Raw genomic sequence first — 22,674 nt, 5'->3', positions numbered from 1 at the left:
AAATGATAAGCTTATGCATATATATCAACTCACTAAAATAGTTAATGATATAAAACTATACACAAGTTACCACTTAACACAAATTCTTTTCAAACTTAATAATATCCAAAGAAATATGAGTCAGTGAGAATTTAAATTGTATTTTCTACTTGTTGGATTGTCAAAGATTAAAACACTTACTAATGTGCAGTTAGTGAAATGATTAGTGAAAATATGCACAAATATGCGCACTCATTCATTGTTGGTATTAATAAGTTTGATGTGAATTTGATAAATTTATCAAAATTTAAAATGGGTATCCCTTTGACCTAACATTTCCACCTCTGTGAAGTAAATATTCAGATGTTCTTTACAATGTTATTTGTAATTTTGAAGAAAAGAAAAAAGGAGGTAGTTTATATGTTTAAAAGAAAGCTTTGACATTTATGTATTCATATATGTTAGAATGATATCCATCGCTTTAAAAATGTATAAGTAGAGGACTTCTAGTTCTGGCCAAGATGGAGTAAGAGTATCCCCTAGTACTCCCTCTTAACAACTGAAATCCCTGGACATAATACAACAAATATAGGAAGATTCTAAACAGGGGAAAAGAAGATGACAGACTGCCTAGGAATCTCATAAAATGCTGTTAAGAAATGAGATGAAGTAGTCATCTGGCTTTGGGATATTGCATACAGATCTTTTGGTAAATAACAAAATATATTAAAAACAATTACTTTATGACAAAGTCAGACCTTCCTAGGCCTCTACAGAGTTACTCCTTACTTTTGGAATTGACGCCCTGTAGGCAGGATGGCTAAAACCAGATGACAGTCCCTCAGAAGTCCCATGCTTCTGAAGAAACACTCTTATAAAAGCTATTTGTAAGTAGGTAACAAATCTCTAGTTGTACTTGAAAGGCATTGACATAGAAGTTGTTGGGACCCTTGGCTCACATAGCAGCTTCTGAGGAAATCCTTTTGAAAAGCAGTGAAATTTAAATTGCTCAGAACATGATGACAGGGAAGGAGTTTGGGGATTCTGGAAAAGAGGAGTATGTGAAATGGATCATAGGCTTCTTGAGCAGGGCATGCCAAGGCAAAGAAGAGGAGGGGTGGGGTGATTACAGTGGAATCTATCTTTCTGGATCATTTTATTCATTTGTATCACCTACTCAGTCTTTGGAAATGTATTAATTCACTTTGGAATGACCCTGGGAATCAAGAAAACTACTCTCCAGTTCTACAGGATTTCTATTTCAATTTTTGAAATACTGAAAATAGATTGTATTTCCTTATCAATTCCTTTACAAAACCAGTTTTCTTCAAAACATCATGTCCTTGTTGTGCCTTCCCTTCTTCAACTTTCCCACTCTTTATTTCCATCCCTTTTCCTGTGGGTCTTCCTGTTCAGCAGCAACAATACCACTGCTTTACTGAGGAGCAGATGTGTTGGTGCCCAGGATCCAGTGTTGGTGGTATCCATCATACAAGCTGCTGTGTCTGGGCCTGTCAGCGGCAGTGGCCATGTCTACCCTGGACCGTCTGGAGCTGGGTGTGCTCTGGCTTCATGGTTACTATACTTGGCTCTCTGGCTTTCCCAGATTGTGTGAGCAGCTTAGATCACTTAGAACCTGTTTCATACTTGAAAGCAATAACCTAGACTGATGTAAACATTTATAAAGCATCTGCTTGCTGACAGGATCTGGTGCTACAGAAATGACCAAGATACGGTCCTTTTCCTCAAGGAATTTGCAGTGGAGTTGGCGCAAACTGACAAAGAGAGAACTACAGGACCTCTAGTAGCAATAGTGATAGACCAGGTGATTCAGATCAAACTCTGAGAAAACCAGAAAATGTAAGTAAAATTTACAACAAAAAAATCTACTTGAAGGCATAAGAGATATAACAAGATAGAGAATAATTAGCAGGCTGAGAATGGAGAGGAAAAAGGCATCTAGAGAGCTGAGCGTGGAATTTGGTGGTGTTTTTCCCCAGGGAGTGTTTCTGCCATAGGCTGAATATTTATCTCCCCCCAGATTCATGTTGAAACCTAATCCTCATGATGGGATCAGTGCCCATCATGGGACCAGATGATTAGGTCATGACAATGGAACCCTCATGAATGGGATCAGTGCCCCTATAAAAGAGGCCCCACAGAACTCTCTCACCCTTCCTGCCATGTGAGGTTACAGCCAGAAGACTGAACAAGGAAGTGGGCTTTTACACTGAATTTCTTCGCACCTTGATCTCGGACTTTAGCTTCCGAAATTGTGAGAAATAAATGTCTGTTGCATGTAAGCCACCCAGGGTATTGTATTCTGTTATAGCAGCCTGAATGGACTAAGTTAGTTTCTAATTTTAGAAGTGGTAGCTGAGTTGCTAAGAGATTATGCAGTACTTACGACATTGTTGGGGGTATAATAATAAAAAAGTTGGAATCCAGAGCCCACCAAAAGGGGTACCTAGTAGACTGTCATGGCTTTGGATTGGACAGTTAGAGAGCTGCACTGACTGATACTTGGAGAAACATCCCAGAATCCATTCACCTTGAAAATAGGTTGGCAGTTCCTTAAAATTTTAAACACAGAGTTGCCATATGACCTAACCACTCATATACCCAAGAGAAATTAAAACATATATCCACATAGAAACTTTTACACAGGTATTCATAGTAGTAGTATTTATAATAACTAAAAGTGGAAATAATCCAAAGTATATAAGCTGATGAATGGATAAACAAGTGGTATATCCATACAATGGAATATTATTCAGCAATAAAAAAGAATGTAGTACTGATGCGTGCTACAACATGGATGAACCTTGAAAACATATGCTAAATGAAAAAATGCAGTCACAAAATGCCATGTATTTTATGATTTCTTTTTGTATGGAATGTCTAGAAAATGCAAATCTATGGAGACCGAAAGTAGTTGAGTGGTTGCCTAGAGTTGGGCAGAGAATGGAGAGTGAGTACTAATTGGTATGAAGTTTCTTTTTGGAGTGATGAGAATGTTCTAAATTTAGATAGTGATAAGGGTTACAGAGCTCTATGAATATACTAAAAACTCTTGAATTGTACACTATAAGCAGGTGGATTTTATGGTATGTGAATTATTTCTCAGAAGCTCTGTTTAAAAAACAAAACAAAACATTATCTCGGTCCCTGAATTTGGATCAAGGTATTTTGGATTGCTGCTGCCTCTAGGCACTGGCAGGAAAAAAAGTGAAATTCTCTCTGGAGAATGAAAACACTGTCTTAGGCCACAAGTTAATTAATTTTGCAAATGTAATGTTAAACAGAATTTTAAAAGAAATAACCAAGCACACAAAGAGACAACATAACATAAACAAGAACCAGTAGAAACAACAAATATTAGGTTCATGAGGACTCAAGCTATTGAAGTTACCAGCCAGAGACTTAGAAAACTGTGCTTAATAGATTTAAGATAATAAAAGACAAGATTTTTAATTTTGGCAAAGAACTGGAAACTAGGAAAGACATAGTAAATTTGAAGAGGAACCAAAAGATATTCTAATATGAAAAATATAACAAATATTTAAAAGTGAGTAGGTAAAATAATAAGAAACAGCACAACTGGACAGAAAATTACAAAACTGAAAGAAAGTTCTGGAAAAAAATATCCAGAAAAAACGTGGAGACATGAAATGATGAAAAATAGTGATGCAAAGGTAAAATACAAAGAAGATACCATGACAAGGTCTAACCTACATATAATTGAAGTCCTAGAAAGCAGGTATGAAATGAATGGGGCAGAAGCAACATTTGAACAAACTAATGGTTGAGAATTTGCCAAATCTCATGAAAGATAACAAGCTGCAAATTCAAGAATTATTACAAACTACACATAGAATAGTAATAGCAATAATAGTAATGCACATTATAAAAAATTTGCTGAAAACCAATGAAAAGGAAAATAACTATAAAAACAGCAATGGGGGGGTGCTTGGGTGGCTCAGGTGGTTAAGCATTTGCCTTTGGCTCAGGTCATGATCTCAGGGTCCTGGGATGGAGCTCCACATAGGGCTCCCCACTCAGTGGGGAGTCTGCTTTTCCCTCTCTCTCTGTCCCCTCCCCCACTCATGCTCTCTCCTGCTCTCGAATAAATAAAATCTTAAAAAAAAAAAAAAAAACAGCAAGGGGGAGTATCTTTATTGTCTAGCATACTAATAGTAAAAATGGAGGGAAATTTTTTATTCTGATTCAAGTTTATCTATAAAAAGCCTGCAAAATATGTCGGGCTTAATTAATGGTGAAATGTTGAAGTCATTCCCTTTGAGATTAGGTCAAGGATTACCACACTATCCCCACAATTACCACTTATATTCAACAATGTACTGGAAGGGGCGCCTGGTGGCTCAGTTGGTTAGGCGACTGCCTTCGGCTCAGGTCATGATCCTGGAGTCCCGGGATCGAGTCCCGCATCGGGCTCCCTGCTCAGCAGGGAGTCTGCTTCTCCCTCTGACCCTCCTCCCTCTCATGCTCTCTGTCTCTCATTTTCTCTCTCTCAAATAAATAAATAAATAAAATCTTAAAAAAAGACAAAAACAATGTACTGGAAGTCCTAGCCAATCTAATAAGGCAAGAAAATGAAAATAATTGGTGACAGATTGGGAAGAAAATTTAAAATGTCATTATTTGAACATGATTGTGTGAAAAATCCAAAAAGCTCCACAGATGAGTTTTTAGAATTAATGAGTTTAACAACTTTGTAATTTAAGATCCATAGACAAGAATCAATTGTATTTCTATAAAGCAAGGTAAAAAATTGAAAGTTAATTTTAGAAACAATATCATTTATGATATTTTACATATTGCAGCCCCATATTTTGCATCAAATAAAAGGTATTCAAGAATTCTTCACAGACAATTAGAAAATTAAGAAGAAAAAAAATTAGAAAATATTGACGTTAAAAGTGACTTAAAATAAAAAAAAATGGGATGCCTGGGTGGCTCAGTTGGTCAAGCGTCTGCCTTCAGCTCAGGTCATGATCTCAGGGTCCTGGGATCGAGCCCCGCATTGGGCTTCCTGCTCCACGGGAAGCCTGCTTCTCCCTCTGCCTGCTCTGCCTGCCGCTCCCCCAGCTTGTGCTCTCGCTCTCTCTCTGACAAATAAATAAAATAAAAAGTGACCTAAAATAAAGGTAATGATACATACCATTTCATGGATTATAGGATTCAAAATCATACACATGTCATCTCAATCCAGCATGATCTATAAATTTGATACACTCCAGTCACAATTCCAGCAACTATTTTGTGAAATTTGAGAAGATGATTCTAAAGTTTATGTTGGAAATTCAAAGGTCCAGGATTTGCCCAAGACAGGTTAAGGTATATGTGCAAGGATAGATGAATAGACGAGGTAAAAAATAAAGATTAAAGAAAAAAAGACCCATACATCTCAATACCTGATTTATGAAAAAAAAATTAAAAACATAGAGCACAATGTAAAGGAAGATTTAGATATATAGTGCTAGGACAAAGAAATATGCACATGCTCCAAAAAATGGAATCTTGATTCTTATCCCATACCACATGAAATCAGTATTCTATTAGCTGTATGTCTCCAGGTAAGAGATTTTAAATTTCTTAGGTAATATTAGATAATACATTAATTCAGAGCAGAAAAATAATTATTAAATAGGATATAAAATAATTTACTATAAAAGAAAAAAAACTTTTTTAAAGATGTATTTATTTGAGAGGGGGTGGTGGGGCAGAGAGGCTTAAGCAGCTCAGCACAGAGCCTGACAGAGGCCTCAGTCTCACAACCCCGAGATCACGACCTGAGCCAAAACCAAGAGTTGGATGCTCAACTGACTTCACCACCCAGATGCCCCTAAAGGAAAATATTGATAAATTGGACAATATTAAAATGAAGAACTTAGGTTCATCAAAAGATAACATTAAGAAAGAGAAAAGACAAGCTTTAAACTGGGAGGACTTTATTGCCACATGTAAAGTCATTAAAGGGCTTGTGTCCAGACTATAAAATGAACTTCTTATGAATCAAAAGTAAAAGGACAAAGGCTTCACAAAGGAGGATATCCAAATTGTCAATACAAATGTGAAAAGGGTCCAGCCTCATTAATCAGAGAAAGAAATGCAAATTAAAACCACAGTGAGATACCACTGCATGTCTAGCAGAATGGCTAAAATATTTTTAAAAATAAGAAAATAGTAGGAATTGGCAAGGATGTGGAATACCTAGAAATCTCACATGCTGCTGGTGGGGTATAAATTGGCACAATTAATTTAGAAACAGAAATGTGTGCCTGTGCATCAAGATAAATGCATAAGATTGTTCATAGCCACTTAATTGCGTGATTCATAGCAGTAAAAAACAAATCAACCAAAATGTCCATTATCAGTAGAAGGAAAACACGTGAGAAATGGTGAGGTGCTGACTGAGGCAGGGTAGAGACAGAGCAGAACAGAGCGGGGGAGAGAGAAGCAAGATCTGAAAAGGAAGCTAACCAGATAGGAAGACAGTTTAGAAGGAGCAATGAGAAAGAGGGAGAAACCTCAGTGAGTGATCCCAAGATCTCTGAGTTGTGCTGGTTGCCAGTGGGGCGGGGTGGGGGCGGGGGGAGGTGGATAGAAGACAGAACGGGTTGATCTCCTTTTGTTCATTTAACAAACATTACTGAGCACCATTTATATCCTAAGCACTCTGCTAGAATCTCGAAATACAAATGTAAGAGTGCAGTCAGCTGAGTCTTCATTTGAGCTTTACAATAGCCTTTTGAATCCAGACAGTCATTTACATTTGACAGATGGGCTTTTGTGGCTCCGAAATGTCCTTATAGTTAATGGTGAATTTGGGACTCAACTCATGCCTTTTTGCCTCAGCCCTTTTTCTTCAGCCAAATGAGGTGAGATGTGGATGGGAACAGTGTGTGAGGCCTCAGAGGAGCACATTTCCCCACCCCAGAGGTACTTGCAACAACCAGAGATTCAAAGCACATGAACAAGCTTATGTTCAGTGTAGCCAAGCCAGGGTTACAGGGTGACCAGCCAGCTCTCCTCTTCCATGGGCTTCTGTAGCAACAACCATCAACTTCTTTCACTGCTCCTCCTGGTCTGGTTCATTCAGCCTTGATTCAAGTATTTCCCATGTATTATTTGGATGGCTACTAAGTAATGGACACTGAGCAACTTAATCAGAACCACCGCACACAAGCACAAACCCAGACACATTCTGTAGCCTCAGGGAGCTCTCAAAACTCTCAACCTGGTAGATTAAGACAGATCTATAAGCCAGTGAGGGAAATGGAGGTTTTGGGAGCTTTGAGAGACATAAGGGCATGGCATTGGGAGCACAGAGGAGGAAGTGGTCAATTCTGTTGGGATTTAATCTTGAAAAGCGGTAGTGTTGCTTTTAGGACAAGCAGATATTCAGGAAAGATAATAGCTCTAAGCCACAGAGCCAGCAGTCTGCTGTGTTTGAGGAAACTTTCTGAGATCTTGCTGTTCGCGTGGTTATATTAGTAAGCAGCTGATTATGTTGATATATAAGGCAAAATCAATATTCTTAAGGTGGCAGTATGAAGAGGATAAAAGACAAATGAGTATATGCTTCAAAGGAAGCTAGGTAAAAATCAGAGTAAAAACAAAACCCGTTTGGTTTTATCCTGAATGGCATCATACATGGAAATCAAGGGAAAAAAAGATTTTCAAGAAGAGAATGTTCACCGGCATCAGATGCTTGAGACTTTATGTGAGAAGAGACTAGAGGACTGGTTATTGAGTTTGGCCACATGAAAGTCACTTCAGAGGAGGATTGGGGATAAAGCTGTATTGGAATGGATTAAAGAGAGAGTGGAAAGTAAGGAAGTGAGAACAGGTAATGTGGGATACTTCCAAGAAGTACTTTGCAGTTAAGGGAGGTAGAGAATGGAGTGGAAGCTAGAGAGAAGACTAAATCGGTTAAGGTCGTATTATGGAGAACGTTTTTCACATTGGCAATGGAAACCCTTGAAGATTTCAGAATCATAAAATTCATTGAATGGGTAGGGTGGAAGGGGCAGTAATAACTTGGAGAGGGCGAAGTTGATAGACCAGTGAGCAGATAGTCCAGGAATAAGGGGATAGGGATATGAACCTGGGTGGTGGCCACCAGGATGGAAATTAACAAACAGAATGAGGGAATTTTAAGATTTTTATTTGAGAGAGATGCACGTGCTTGAGCTGGGGGAGGAACAGAGGGAGAGGGACAAGCAGACTCTGTGCTGAGTGTAGAGCGCAATGCAGGGCTTGATGTGGGGTTCAAAACCAAGAGTTGGTTTTAACTAGCTGAGTCACCCAGGCGCCCCATAACTGAGGGCTGTTTTAGAAGAATAGTGATCTTTCCTGAAAGATTTTCAGCAAAATGCCCAAGTCACTTACTTAGAGACAAAAGTATGGAGCTGAAAGGAATCTAATCTTAATAGAAAAGGAAACTAACACCCAAGAAAGGAGTTAAAGCATATATCTTACATGGAAATAAATTATATTAATGTAGCCACATATGTTTATGTATTTATGCATTGAGAACATAAAATGTACCTGAGGACACCCGGTTAGGGGTCCTGGGTAAGATCATCTGAGTAGTTTGCTCCTTGGTTTTCAGCCCCATCCGGCAAATGGTAGGACCTTAGGCTTTCTTCATTCATGTCTCTTAGGTGTTCCCAAAAGGGCAGGGCCATGGTACACATTAACAGTTCAGGAGGACATCAGTTTAGACTGCTGGGCTCATGGGGTGTTTGCTCTGCACTTCTGTTCTGTGGTCATCTTGAGTCTGTCACCTCTCACCCTCTCCTCTGCACATGTGTGGTCCTCAGTCGGCCAACTCTCCCAACATTCCTGTTGTGGTGACTTGTCCTCCAACTCTGGTTACGACTTGGGCACGTGCCCTCCATATTGCTGCCACCAGGGCCAGGTTGGCTCTTAGCTGCTGCTAAGACCTTGGACAAATTAACTTCTCTGTGCTTTTGATACCCACTTGGAAAATGGTAAAAATATTACCTCTTACCTTATAGGTTTCCCTTGAGTATTATTAAATTAATTAATTACTGTAAAACACTTAAATATATTAGTATTTAGAGAGGTATTTTTACAATATTATAATTATACTCACCTGATACTATGGATCAAACTAAATGTTGCACTCAGGCTCTCTTCCTGCCCAAAAGAGCCCTACTCATAAGGTGTGTGTGTGTGTGTGTGTGTGTGTGTGTTGTAGAATGCTTTACTAAAGATTGGGAGAATGGAGGAATTTGCATTTCATTTGTGTCAATAACTTACAATTTCAGGGTATACAATTCTGTTCCTAAAAGTTTCTCAAAGCAGTTTAAATTTACTCTCCTCTCATTCTCTGCTTGTCCCACATTTTTCATCTTTATGAATGCAGAGAAATTGAGTGGTTTCTTCGCCTTTGGCTCTACTGACTTGTGCTCTCAGGGTCTTATCATTTACCCCCAACCTGTTTATTAAGAATTTTCTTAAGCATGGGTATTTCCTTCTTCTGTGAGCATTTATCATGCAGTAGATACAGTTTCTAATGGTTCTCATGTATTCTTTAATATTGAAGTATGTTGAAAGCAACCCAATGAATTATTTTATCATTTGAGCCATCAGTCTGGCTGTAGGTTTTCTGTAAATCCAGATTTTCACACCTTAGACTGCAAAAGTAATACAAGAAACTGTGAGCCCCTAAAGAGCACAGATTAAATTTTTTCCATCTTCATGTCTACAGCAGTACCCAGTGGGTGTCTCAAAAATTGAGGTACACTTATAATTCATTGTCTGTCTTTTCAGTAGGAATGAAATACTTTCTTTGAGGAGAAGTCTTCAAGCTTGGTGCTTATTTGCAGTTAGTCAGTGTAAGGTTGCAAAATTTCTTCTCTACCATGGTGGTAAAGCAAATGATTCCTTTTGGGCTCAGCTCAGGTGCCAGAGAGACCCAGCTGATATTTATACTACTGCATAGTCCCAGGAACTTTTAAACATCATGAGCAATTCTCATTCTTTTCACTCTACAGGACTTGAAATCTAACTTTATGTTACTGTAATAATTCCTCTTGATATTGAGTTTCTTCCTCTTGATATTGAGTATAGTAAAGAATTTGAATTTTCTACCAAGTGTAACAGTTTGACCATAGTTACTCCTCTAGTGGTGTATTCCTGGGAGAAGAATGGGAGAAGTGGTATCTAAAAGGGAGAAGTAACATTCTTTTCTCTGCAGACATAGTACTTCAAACATGGTAGATATCCCTTTTGTTTTCTTACACAGTTTTGTTTAAAATATTTTTGTAATGAAGAGTGCGACTCTTATTTTTTGATGTTTAACTGACATCTTTTAAGCCTCATCTCTCCCTCTTGGCCATCTATCCCACATATGGGCAAGCTGATAAGAAAGCCTGAGTGATCTTTGTGCCTGTGGAACTTCAAACCATGTGGAACTTCAAACCCTTGCTGTAATCATCCTCCCTAGTCACCCTAAAAACCTCAAACCAATCTTTTCTTGCTCTCTCAAGCTGTTTTTGAGCCTGCTTGGGAGCTACCCTGTTCTCCCCAGAAAGCCTTATTATATGATTAATAAGTCTTTTCATACCTTCCTCGTGTCTCTGTGCACATTTAAGTCAGATTTGAATAGGGGTCCATGCGGACCCAACAATGTATGTGCAACAATTTTACTAAATGTTTATTGCATACAAAAGAATGTTTTTATGTTTAAAGTATAAAAGCAGCAATTTTAAAAAGTTCTAGACCTATCACCCAACCTAAGAAATAGCATGTTACCACTATATTTGAAGTGCTTTTCCCTGATTTCATGCCTCACCCTGCATAAACCAGTTCCCTACCCTAACTTTAGCATCAAGGCGTTTTGGATATTTGATTATCACTCCCCTTATTTTATTTTTGCATTTTAACTACAGATATACATATTCCCAAGTTATATATTGTCTTGTATTGTGTGTTTATTTACTCAATATAGATGAAATCATGCACTATAAACTATTTGGGTAGTTTTTCTTGTTGATACTATGTTTAGAAGTTTGGATTCATACAGCTGCATGAATTCATATTCTCTATTATATGTCCATAGTGTGAACAAATTACAAATAATTTATGGATTCTCCCCTTATCTTTTGATCTTATGTATAATATTGCACAGTAAACATTCTTGTACATAAGCTGTGGTGAAAATGTGCAAGGGTTTCTCCAGCATATATGCCTAGGAGTGGAATTTCTTCATCATACAATATCCACGATTTAACTCTATTTGATGATGACAGATTGATTTCCAATTTCGTATCTAACTATTTGGATAAAACAATTTTTATGGCACCATTTATTGAAAGGCTCTTAACCCACTGATCCTTGTTATCACTTCTGTCATAAATCAAGTTTGCATATATGAGTTCTCTGTTCTGATATATCAATCTGTTTTTATATGTTTCCAGACAGGTACAATTTGGCCTTATGAAGATAGTTTAGTTATAAGCCTTGATATCTAATAGAGCAAGATTCCTACTTTATTCTTTTTCTTCAGGAGTGTCCTAACTATTCTTGGACCTTTGTTCTTCCATAGAAGTTTTGGAAACAGCTTCTTGAGTCACCAACCAAGAAAACAAACACCCAAAACTTCTTAGACTTTTAACTGGGATTGAATTGAATCTATAAATCAATTTGAGGAGAAGTGACATCTTTGCAGTGTTGGGTCTATGTATATATAAACATAGCATAACTACCCATTTATAGAAGTCCTTCAAGAAAGTATGACCGTTTTCCTCAGGAAGGTCTTACACATTTTTGGTAAGAGTTATTCCTAGCTACCTCATTTTTATATACTATTGTAAATGTAAATCTTTTTTCTCAGTTAGGTTTTATATTTTACAAGCTGTGTTTTGATGGTGTATTTAAAGGACTTGTATGTCTTGATTTTGATTCCAAATATAGTAACCACACAACATTGTCATTCCAGTAATTTATCTATAAATTGTTGTTTTTTTTCTCTACATCTTTGAATAATAACAGTTCTGATTCTTCCTTTCCAGTCCTTATAACTTTTAACTCTTTCTCTTGCCTTTCACTGGCTAGAACCTCCCGCACAGTGTGGCTTCCTAGTGCTGGGAATGAGACTGGAGAATGGCTATAAATGGACATGAGGGGTTTTTAGGGTAATGGAAATGTTCTAAAATCAGGTTGTGATGATTGTTGTACAACTATAAATATAATAAAATTAATTTAATTATATACTTAAAATGGGTGAATTTTATGGTGTGCAAATTATATCTCAGTGAGGCTGCTTAAAAAAACCCAAACAACAATAAAAGCAGCTGATGTTCCATGACAGTAATCTGACTGACCGGCATCTGAACTTAGACCATTTGGTGTCAGGGTCCCGACTGGTTAGTCCCTGCATGTGAGGCTGCTCTGGTGCTTGCATAGCAGGTAGGATAGTGAAGGGGCAGGAGACCCTTGCAGACAAGTCACTGAATGGCTGCCATCTACCCAGACTGCAGTGCAGGTACCAACCGGCCGCAGTCACTGGCCACCACAGTACTGAGGTCGGGGACTCGAGTGGAGTAGCCATGGTGGCACAGATGAAGGCTCTGCGTGGGCACAAAAGCATGGCATCCCTCATCAAAACTGACCTTGCTGCTGCTTCCACCCTCCCTGTCAACCACAGACACTGACGCTGAGCCCTTTTAGTGTGTGACTCTTTGAGGAGACCAACCAGTCACTTAGTGGCGCTTGATCACATCAGACCCCTTCCACCATGAAGGGGCAGCAGTTCATTCTGACGTGTTCTAAGTGTGCATTTACTTCTCCTGCCTGTGTCAACTTGGTCAGTACCTCTACTCAAGGACTCGCAGCATATCTGATTTACTGACATGGGATCTCCCACTTACTGTCACTTCAGATCAAAGGACCCAATTTATGAAAAAAGAAGTTCTGCAGTGGATAGATGCCTGTGTGATTAACTGGTCCTCCTACACCCCACATCATCCATAAGCTGCTAGCCTGATAGAGCAATGAAATGGTCTCAGAAACACAGCTGAAGCAACAGTTTGGAGGTGATACCCTACAAAGGTATTCCTTCAGGATGCCGCATAAAGATTAAAGCAGAGGTTGGCAAACTGGTTCCAAGGCCAAATCAGGCTTGCTGCTGTTTTACAAACATAATATTATTGGAATACAACCACACGCATCATTTACGTATTGTTTGTGGCTCCTGTCGTGCTAGATAGCAGAATTAAGTAGTTGTGTCAGAGACTGTATGGTCCACAAAGTCTAAAATAGTTACTGTCTGGCACTTTACAGAAAAAGTTTGCTACTTTTTCTTTAAACCACTGATGATTGTATGGTTCTCTGTTACTGCTGGGAACCAAGGAGTGGGAAGGATGGCTCTGTTCCAGCAACCCACTTGGGAAACTTTGGCTTCCAGTTTCTGAAACTTCAGGCTCTTTAGTTGAAGAACTAGAGGTCTTGGTTTCTGGAAAGGGGACACCTGCACTAGGGGAAACATTAATAGTTCCACTAAACTTAAGGCTGTGGCTGCCGTTGATCATTTTGTGCTCATTGTACCAGTAGACTGGCAAGAAGAGAAAAGAGTTACCGTACTTGAAGGGGTAATTGACTTTGATAACCATGAGGAGGTGGGGTTGCTGCTATGTAATGATAGTAGGGAAGAATATATTTGTCACACCTGTGAACTGCTGGGGTGTCTCCTGGTAATCTGAACCTCAGTTTTCACTGTAAATTGGCAAGGAGAGCTCAACTGTGGCCAGACAACAGCATGGTAACCAAAATCTCAGACCCCTCAGGTGACAGACAGTACCGTGCAAGCCACCCAGACCAGCAGAGGGGCTGGCACAAGGTGAGGGGAATATAGACTGGGTAGTAAAGAAAGGAAATGATCAGTATCAGTTCTGACCTCAGAACCAACTGTGGCTGTGGAGACTGTAGTTTATCCCACTAACTTCTCTTTTAAGTTTTCGTAGAAATTGTGATCAAGCAGAATCCTGAAGTTGCAAAAGAATGGAGTGAACCTAATGTGTAAAGCAAGTGACCTGAATTGTACAAGGGGGTAGCGCACAGCAGACAGTGTTGGTGCTCTGTCCAGATCTCCTTTTGTTGGCTCGGTGTACTCACTCTTCTCCAACGGCTGCATGTGATGCTACTGATGCACCCGCACCGTTTTCAAGAGGCTTGCCTCCGGGAGATGGGAGCAGCACCACCAGGAGATAGCTGGAAGTTACGCACTACTCATCCCCGTAGCAGCCTGTAAGCAGTGACTGCCTCATGCGTGAGATGGAGGTGCAAAAACCTCGTTCCCCTGCTCTGAGGTGGGAAAGACCATGGTGTGGTGTATGCGTCAGAGCTCCTGGAGATTTGGGGCTGAGGCTAGACCCAGCTAAAACCACAGTCTTGCTTTGCTTCTGCCATTGGTCTCTTCTGTTGCCACTCATTCCCTTACAGAGTTTTTTTTCCTTTTTCTTCTATAGTTTTGAGTTTGGACCTTAAAAGATGCTGTTGATATGCGGATTGGTCTAAAACAGGCAGCCTGGGCTTGTCTTTGGGCCAAGATTTCTCATATAATTATGTAATTTCTCTCTTAATAAAAAACTTGATTATATCTTTTCTCCTTTGTAAAGTTTGTTCTGTATTTTTCCCCTAATGTCTAAGGTTGGAATGCTTTTAGTTCATTAATTTTGAGCCTTTTGTGTTTACTTAGGAATATACAATTATCCATTTTCTTCAAAGTAAGACTTTAGCAGCATCTCACAAGTATTGAATATGACATTCTTTATCATTCAGTTCTGAGAATTTTCTGATTTCCATTATGACTTTTTTGAACCACAAATAAATTTTTAAATTTTCAAACACATGGAAGTATTTTCTACTTGTCTGTTTGTTGTTGATTTGTAACTTAATTTTATGGTTGTCAAGTATGTGTTCTGTATGATACTGATTTTTAAAAATTTACTGACATTAGTTTTATGCACTGTCATAAATACTGTGTGCTTGGAAAGAATGTACATTCTGCAGCTGTTGAGCACAGTATTTTACACACACACACACACACACACACACATATGCTTTCCATTAAACTTGTTAATTGTGTTGCTCAGATTCTTTATATTCTTATTTTTTGGTCTATTTAATTTACTATGAGAAATTAGTTAAAATCTTTCTCTGTGATAGTGAAATTGTCTATATGTTTTGAGACTATGTTACTAAGTACATAAAGTCTAGGATTGTTATATTTTCCTGATGAATCGAAACTTTTATCATTATATAGTGATCATCTTTATCTCTAGAAATGCTTTTTTGCTTTAAAGTCTATTTTGTATGGTATTCGTATCGCTATACCAGATTTCCTTAATATTTTCCTAGTCTGTTTTTCCCATGCTTTGACTTTCACACTTTTTCTGTCCTTTGTGTCCAAAGAGCAGAGAATTGGATTAGTTTTTTTTGCCTTTTTATTTTTATTTAAATTCAATTAATTAACATATAATGTATTATTAGTTTCAGAGGTAGAGGTCATTGATTCATCAGTCTTATATAATACCCAGGGCTCATCACATCACGTGCCCTCCTTAATGTCCATCACCCAGTTACCCCATACCTCCCCTCCAGCAGCCTTCAGTTTGTTTCCTGTGATTAAGAGTCTCTCTTATGGTTTGTCTCCCTCTCTGATTTCGTCTTGTTTTATTTTTTCCTCTTTGAGAATTGGATTATTTTTAATCCAGTCTGACAGTCATTGACTTCAAATTGGATAGTTTAGACAATTTCCATTTATTTGGGTCAGTTTTATATTTGGTATAGTAGATATCATCAACATAGTCAGTGACCCTTCCTAACCCCCTCCTTACAAGCCCTGTCTCTTCTAAGCCTATCCCTATTGAAGTATTATAACCCCATTGACATCTAAGTCTATTAAGAGACTTGGCCTTAATGATTATGATTTTTTTTTAACCAATTAAAAGTGAGTAGAAATAAATGTACTACTTCTGAGTAGAAGCTTGTAGAGTCACAATGTTATTCTGAGTTTTTCTGTGTCACCATACCTGTAGGTTCCAGACTGAAGCCATTCCTTCAGTCTGGGTTCCAGATTGAGTATCGAAGGCCAGTCAAAGACTGGCATGCAATATGCGTGAGAAACAGATTCCATAAGTCACTGAGATTTGGGGATTACTTATTATTGCAGGATAACCTTACAAGATCTGATGCTTGAACAAAACAGAGGTTGGGGGCACTGACCCTCACACAGTCAGAAATCTGCTATAACGTTGACTCCCCCAAAACTTAACTACTAATAGCCTACTGTTGACCAGAAGCATTACCAATAACATAAACAGGTAATTAACATATATTTTATATGTTATATGTATTATATACTATATTCTTAAAGTAAGCTAGAGAAAAAATGTTATTAGAAAATCATAAGGAAGAGAAAATACATTTACAGTACTGTACTGTAAGAAATCTGTAGATAAGTGGACGCATGCCATTCAGACCCATGTTGTTTTAGGGTCAACTGTACATTTAAATTTATTTCTACCCTAGGGGCGCCTGGGTGGCTCAGTTGTTAAGCGTCTGCCTTCGGCTCGGGTCGTGATCCCAGGGTCCTGGGATCGAGCCCCGCATCAGCCTCCCTGCTCTGCGGGAGGCCTGCTTCTCCCTCTCCCACTCCCCCTGCTTGTGTTCCCTCTCTAGCTTGTCTCTCTCTGTCAAATAAATTAAATCTTAAAAAAAAAAAATTATTTCTATCCTATTATTTTCTGTCCTCTATTGCTCTCTCTCTATTCCTTTTTGTCTTCTATTGTACTTTCTTCTTGATTGATTTTAATTTTTTCATTCTTTTTCTCCCCTAAGAGTTTAGAATTATAGTCTATATTCTTTTATTTCCCTATATATTTTAACTTGTATACCAGTGTCCATTAGGATAGACTATATTATGGACTGGGAATAAACAATCCCAAATTCTTAGTGGCTTAGAACTATAAAGGTTTCCATGCTCCCTCTGCACTATAGGCTGATGGAAGATTGACCATTTGAGAGCATCAGTGATAGTAGCAAGATCAGAGAATGGACAGTTTGTGGTCGTGCTTAAATACATCTGCCTTGGATCACTTCCCATAGATCACTGGACAAGAGTCACATGACCACACCCAAATTAGCAGGACCAGGGAAGTGCAATCCTCTTATGTGAGTAGAAGGAAAGGAAAACTTGAAATACTGGTGAGGAGATAATAATGTCGACCATAGTTTGCCTTTCTGCTCACCAAATGTTTGGGTCATTCTTTCTCTCATGTAGATTAAGCTTACTCCCACCTCAAAGGAGAGCTACCCCAAATTCCCATTTAGTCAGAAAGTTTAGCTCAGGATCAGGTTTCCTCTATATTGTAGGGTAGCATGGATACACAACAGTCTCTGCAACAGATCTGGATGTGCTTACTCTTGATAACAAACCCTTTGAGCCAAAAAGAAAAATTGGGTTTGTTACATGTTCCCAGTATACAGTGATGAAACAGGCATGGTATAAATAGAAAAATACTTCCATTTGGAAAAGACTCTGTGATACATAGCAATCACTGGTCCATAGCAGCGTTGAAATTCTGGTGGGCACATATGGTTAAAGCCCTCCATCTTTGGTGGGAAGAAAGTGAAGGGACTTCTTTTTCCATTGTTCTCTGTGGCCCTGACTCTACCTTCAGAAAGTTCTTCCTTTTGTATTATTATTCTTGGCCCTATCTGAAAGAGAGGGCAATAGAATCTCCTTGTGGGCCATGCAGTTTTCTCAGCCTTTTGTCACCCTACTTCCTCTGGCAATAAAACTTCTCAAAACTTAATAGACTTGATCTCAGTCAGCTGTATGTGCCAGTATCCATGTCTGCACTTCTTTATCAGTGCGCTTCCTTAGAGTGTTATATTTCTCACATCTGACATATATTCCTGTGTCCCCACCCCCTTTAATAGCAGATAACTTGAGTCTATTGGATGTCACTGGGAAGAATACATACTTCAGCTATTTACTCTGAGTGAGTTTATCTAAATGAACAATTTGCTGGATATCACACCCTTAATTTGCTTTTTGCCCTGAAGGTCTTAATCCATCCAGTGGTTTTCAGGAAGTTATAATGAACACTGATTTGACCTTTGCTTCAAGGCTGAGTTATAATTAGCCTTTGTTGCTCAAAGATTTTCTTACATTTAGCTTTGACATTTTAGGGTGGTGAGGAAGTTTTCTTTTCCATCTCTGAAAGTCCATGAGTTTTCATATTCTCTCTACTCCCTTTTATTCCTGTTTGTAAACATACAATTATTTCCTGAACCCAGGAAATGGCCAAATGCAGCTAATTACCAACACTCACTAGTAAAGTTTGTTTTCCAACTTCTTCCCTTAGAGCCACATATAACTTTATTAGGTACATGATAGGTCTCCCAACTTAGGGCAGATGACATTTTACCAAACATTTTGATATTACATGTTGCTCACCTTCAGTACACATTTCCCCACTGCTTTCAGTACTAATGCTTGTTTCTTTTGGGATAAAGTATATTATATGAACAACCCTAAATTCCCAGAAAGAACCAAGATTTCATCCTCACTCTTGGGTTACAGGTTGTTGAGGGTTCAACAGGAATAGTCTAGTCACTGGTCACAGCAGCAAGGGAAGAGAGAATGGATACTCAGACTAACTCATAAATACTTCTTGGAGGTGGTACTTTGTCCATATTTCATTGATCAAAGCTAGTTTCATGGCCAAGGCTAACTTCCAGTAGGCAAGGAGGTACAGGCCCCCAACATTCCCCAAAGGAGAGGAGAATCATAAATACTGAGGAGTAGCATTACTGTCTGTAACAAAATATAAAGTTATCTTAAGCCTCTTCTAAAATAATATAAGGGCATTAGAAAACTTTAAATCTGAATTTTCCAAACTTATATATTTCCCAGGATATTTATTTTTTTAAAAAATGTTCTCCCAAATTAGATATTATTTTAATGCTGTTTTCTCCAGTCAGTATTTATTTAGATTCCTTCATATATTTACCACTTTATTCTCCCATATCACATTTTCTTACTAAATTCAATTTCTTTTTGTGTGTGTGACATAAAGACTTTAGAGTCCTTCAACTGAGTCTGTTAGTAGCAAATTATTTTTGTTTGTCTGAAAAGTTTTATTTCACCCCTTTTCTTCTAAGTGAGAATTCTCTTGGGTACTCAGTACTAGGTTTTCTCAGATTTTGAAGGTGTGATTTCCCTGTCTTATGGCCAGTACTACTGTTGTTGAGAATTCCCCAGCTGTTTGTAAAACTGCCAGTACTTTCTATCTACTCGCCTTTCTTTCTAGCTTCTTTTAGGTTCTTCTTTTCTTTGCCCTTCTGTAAATGCACTACACTTGGTCTCAGTGTGGAAGTCTAATTTATCCAGCGTGGGATTTGGAAATCTTAATCTGAGCGTTCTTATCTTTCATCAGTCTGGAAATTTTTCAGCCTGCATCTCTAGGAGTATTCCTTTACCAATTCTGTCTGGAAACTCTGATTAGATATAAGATAGGTCTTCTTACTCTAATGTCTAGGGATTTTTCACCTACCTTCTAGTATTTATCTTTTTGTCTTTTACTCTACTTTGGTCTTGGATAATTTCCATTACGTTCTTGTTAGGACACCTATATGCATATAAAAAGTTGGGAGGATTGAAAAAACTATCCAGGTGTTTAAATTAGTTTGCAGTGTTGAGCGTGGAACTGGATATATAGTTTACCATACTGTCAAGTATGGAATTGAATTTTCCTTTTTTTTTTTTTGCTTGCTTTATTTATTCTGTTACTTCTATTTATTTTTATTCTTTTTTAAAAAAATTCTGTTACTTTTAAACAGATACTCTAGAAAGACCATTAGAGAACTAGTGTTTGTTTATGACCCTTTAAACTACAATGACCTATCACTGATTTCCATCGCATATATAGAATCTTCAGCATTTTCCATTCCAGGCAGTTACCTTAGCCCTTTCCTACTTTGTCCATTTCCTTGTTTTTACTTCTTACTTGAATCCAGAGTATATTCAGGTTCTGACCTTTATCTTTATATCTCATTTTAAACCCAAAGTTGACTTCTTAGACTTGAACACAAATTTAGCCTTCTGAGTTTTTGTATCTTGATACTCCCTAGAATTTGCCTTTTGTTCACATCCTTGCCCTTTCTACTTTTTTACTGTCATAACTGAATTATTACACTGGACCAGATCCTACACTAAGCATCCTACGCTGTTAGCCACCGGACTTGTGCCCTGGAAAAGTATGTCCCCACTCAAAAAAGAACAGGAAGGAAAAGATAACCTCAGTTCCACCTGTGACCACTCTTCTGACAGTGAACAAACTTTGGTACTTAAGCCATATACTCTTAAGATTTTGTGTTTTACTATTGGCTGTGTTGGTATTAATATGATGGCATATCTTATTATGTACCAGGTATTGATTTGTTGACCTCATGTTTAGCAAGTGTTCTCTGCTGTTCCTAGATAGCTTGTTCATAGGTTATTTTTATGCACACAGATTTTCCGGGCTTTAGAGTTGCAGTTCATTTCAGTGCTCCAAACGTGGCATCTAGTTCCAAGGAAACATCTTCCCTTTGTGTGCACATTTTCATCTCAAATAAAGTACTGTGGACAGAGAAATGCATGGTTCTCAGCGAGGCTCGTGGCATGTGAAAACTCCCAGAGCCAGGAAAGGGTTCAGCTCTATGCAGGTTAAAAACCCCAGTGGGAAGAAGTCATGGTGCTCTTACCAGAATAAGAAAAGATGGATGCAGAGGGGAAAAAAAAAAAAAAACCCGAGATGTTTACTACCATTTATTACTGTGGGTTGGACAAACTGGCTACAAAAGGATTTCCACTCCTTGAGCTTTCTTTTCCTATGCCTTTGAGTAACTGATTGTATCTCTTAATCCTCTCCCTTGCTCTGTGGGTTAGACAAGCAGCTTGGACCTTGAGTACCTTGAAGGGTAGCCGTGGCACCTGTTCCCTATAACCCTAGCAGAGTTTCCACTTCTTCCCAAGCCCTGTTCCATTCCTTGGGATTTTCCATTCTCTAGATCACCACAAGGTATAGGAGGCCTAAGCAATGATGAGTATAAAGAAGAGAGACTTGAGGAGGGCACTTGAAGTAATGAGCACTGGGTGTTGTATGCAACTGATGAATCACTGAATTCTACCTCTGAAACTAATAATACAGTATGTGTTAAATAAATTGAGTGTAAATGATTTAAAAGAAGAAGATGAAGAGAGACTGGGTGAATTAGCCAGTTGATTAGTCCAAGACAACCTTGGCTCAATTTACCAATCCTACCACATGGGGGCAATAGGAAGCAAGAAAGAAGGAGTTATGCCTAAGACCTTTTAATACACCATGCCTACCAATCAGTAACTGGCCCAAACAGAATCCCAGAATTTGACAAAATATTAGCAACTCCCCCTCAGGATTGGGGAAGAGCAAGAAGGGAGTGTGAAAGAAGGGAATAAAGATTTTCTTTCTACTTCAGTATACATTTTCCCAGTTATTTTTCTAAGCATAGGGGATAATGTTGTTTAGTAATTGTTTTTTTACTTAAGAGTATAATTTTCATGTCCTTAAATATCTGATAGCACATAATTTTTAATCACTGGATAAATTTCCAGTCAAAGGACATATCTAACCAAACCACTATTTTTGGATAGTTAAGGTATTTCCAGATTTTCTATATTATAAATAATGATGGTGTAATTAATTTATATAGGGTTAAATCATTATCAAAAATTATAGTTATTTCCTCTGTACAAATTATGTAGATGAAAGTGCTGGATTAAAATGAATATAGATTTTTGAGGCTAAATATTGCTAAATTCTTTAGGAAGTGTATACCAATCTATACCCCACAAATAACATATTAGTTATTTATTTCTGTCTTTACCATGCCAACACTTGGTGACTTTTTAAATCTTTGCCAAGTTGATTCTCTGTTTATTCATATTTCTTAAATTGTAATGAGGTGAATATTTCATCTTATTAGCATTATAACATTTTATTTACATATTTATTGTTTTTTTAATTTCTTTTTTTGAATTTCCCATGAGTATCTTTGATCCAGACATACTTAGCTTTTCTGTCATTTTGGTCTGGTCTGGTTATATGGCACCCCTGTCAATTCCCAGGACAAGAAACCATTAGCAAAAAAAAAGGAATTTGTATCATTGTGTTTTTGAAAAAGCACTTAATTTCTTATGCTGCGGTTTGTTTAGGTTCTCTTTTTCTCTCCCACATCATTAACCTCCTCCACTCTCCACTCCACCACCAATTTCCCCATCACGGGGCTGCTCCTTTAAAGAGTTTGTGGAGGGGCGCCTGGGTGGCTCAGTCGTTAAGCGTCTGCCTTCGGCTCAGGTCGTGATCCCAGGACCCTGGGATCGAGCCCCACATCGGGCTCCCTGCTCCGCGGGGAAGCCTGCTTCTCCCTCTCCTACTCCTCCTGCTTGTGTTCCCTCTCTCGCTATGTCTCTCTCTGTCAAATAAATAAATAAAATCTAAAAAAAATAAATAGTTTGTGGAGACACGGAGGTCCGCCCCATTCAGAGTCCTCACAACAGGAAATTGAGCCCAGCACTCTGCTACCTGATAAAGCGTCCTTTTCTGACCT

At 38.3% G+C, this 22,674-nt stretch overlaps 1 long non-coding RNA gene across 1 annotated transcript in view; it reads left to right on the top strand.

Moving 5' to 3' along the window:
* The window catches only part of LOC116633111, a 54,139-nt gene that overhangs the window by 5,723 nt on the left and 25,742 nt on the right, over positions 1–22,674 (top strand). The window lies entirely within an intron of this gene.

The sequence above is a fragment of the Phoca vitulina genome, unplaced genomic scaffold (assembly GCF_004348235.1).
Source record: "Phoca vitulina isolate PV1807 unplaced genomic scaffold, GSC_HSeal_1.0 scaffold7, whole genome shotgun sequence".
In the NCBI taxonomy this organism is placed as follows: Eukaryota; Metazoa; Chordata; class Mammalia; order Carnivora; family Phocidae; genus Phoca; species Phoca vitulina.
Note: the sequence above shows the minus strand (reverse complement) of the source record. Positions and strands in the feature narration are given on the sequence as shown.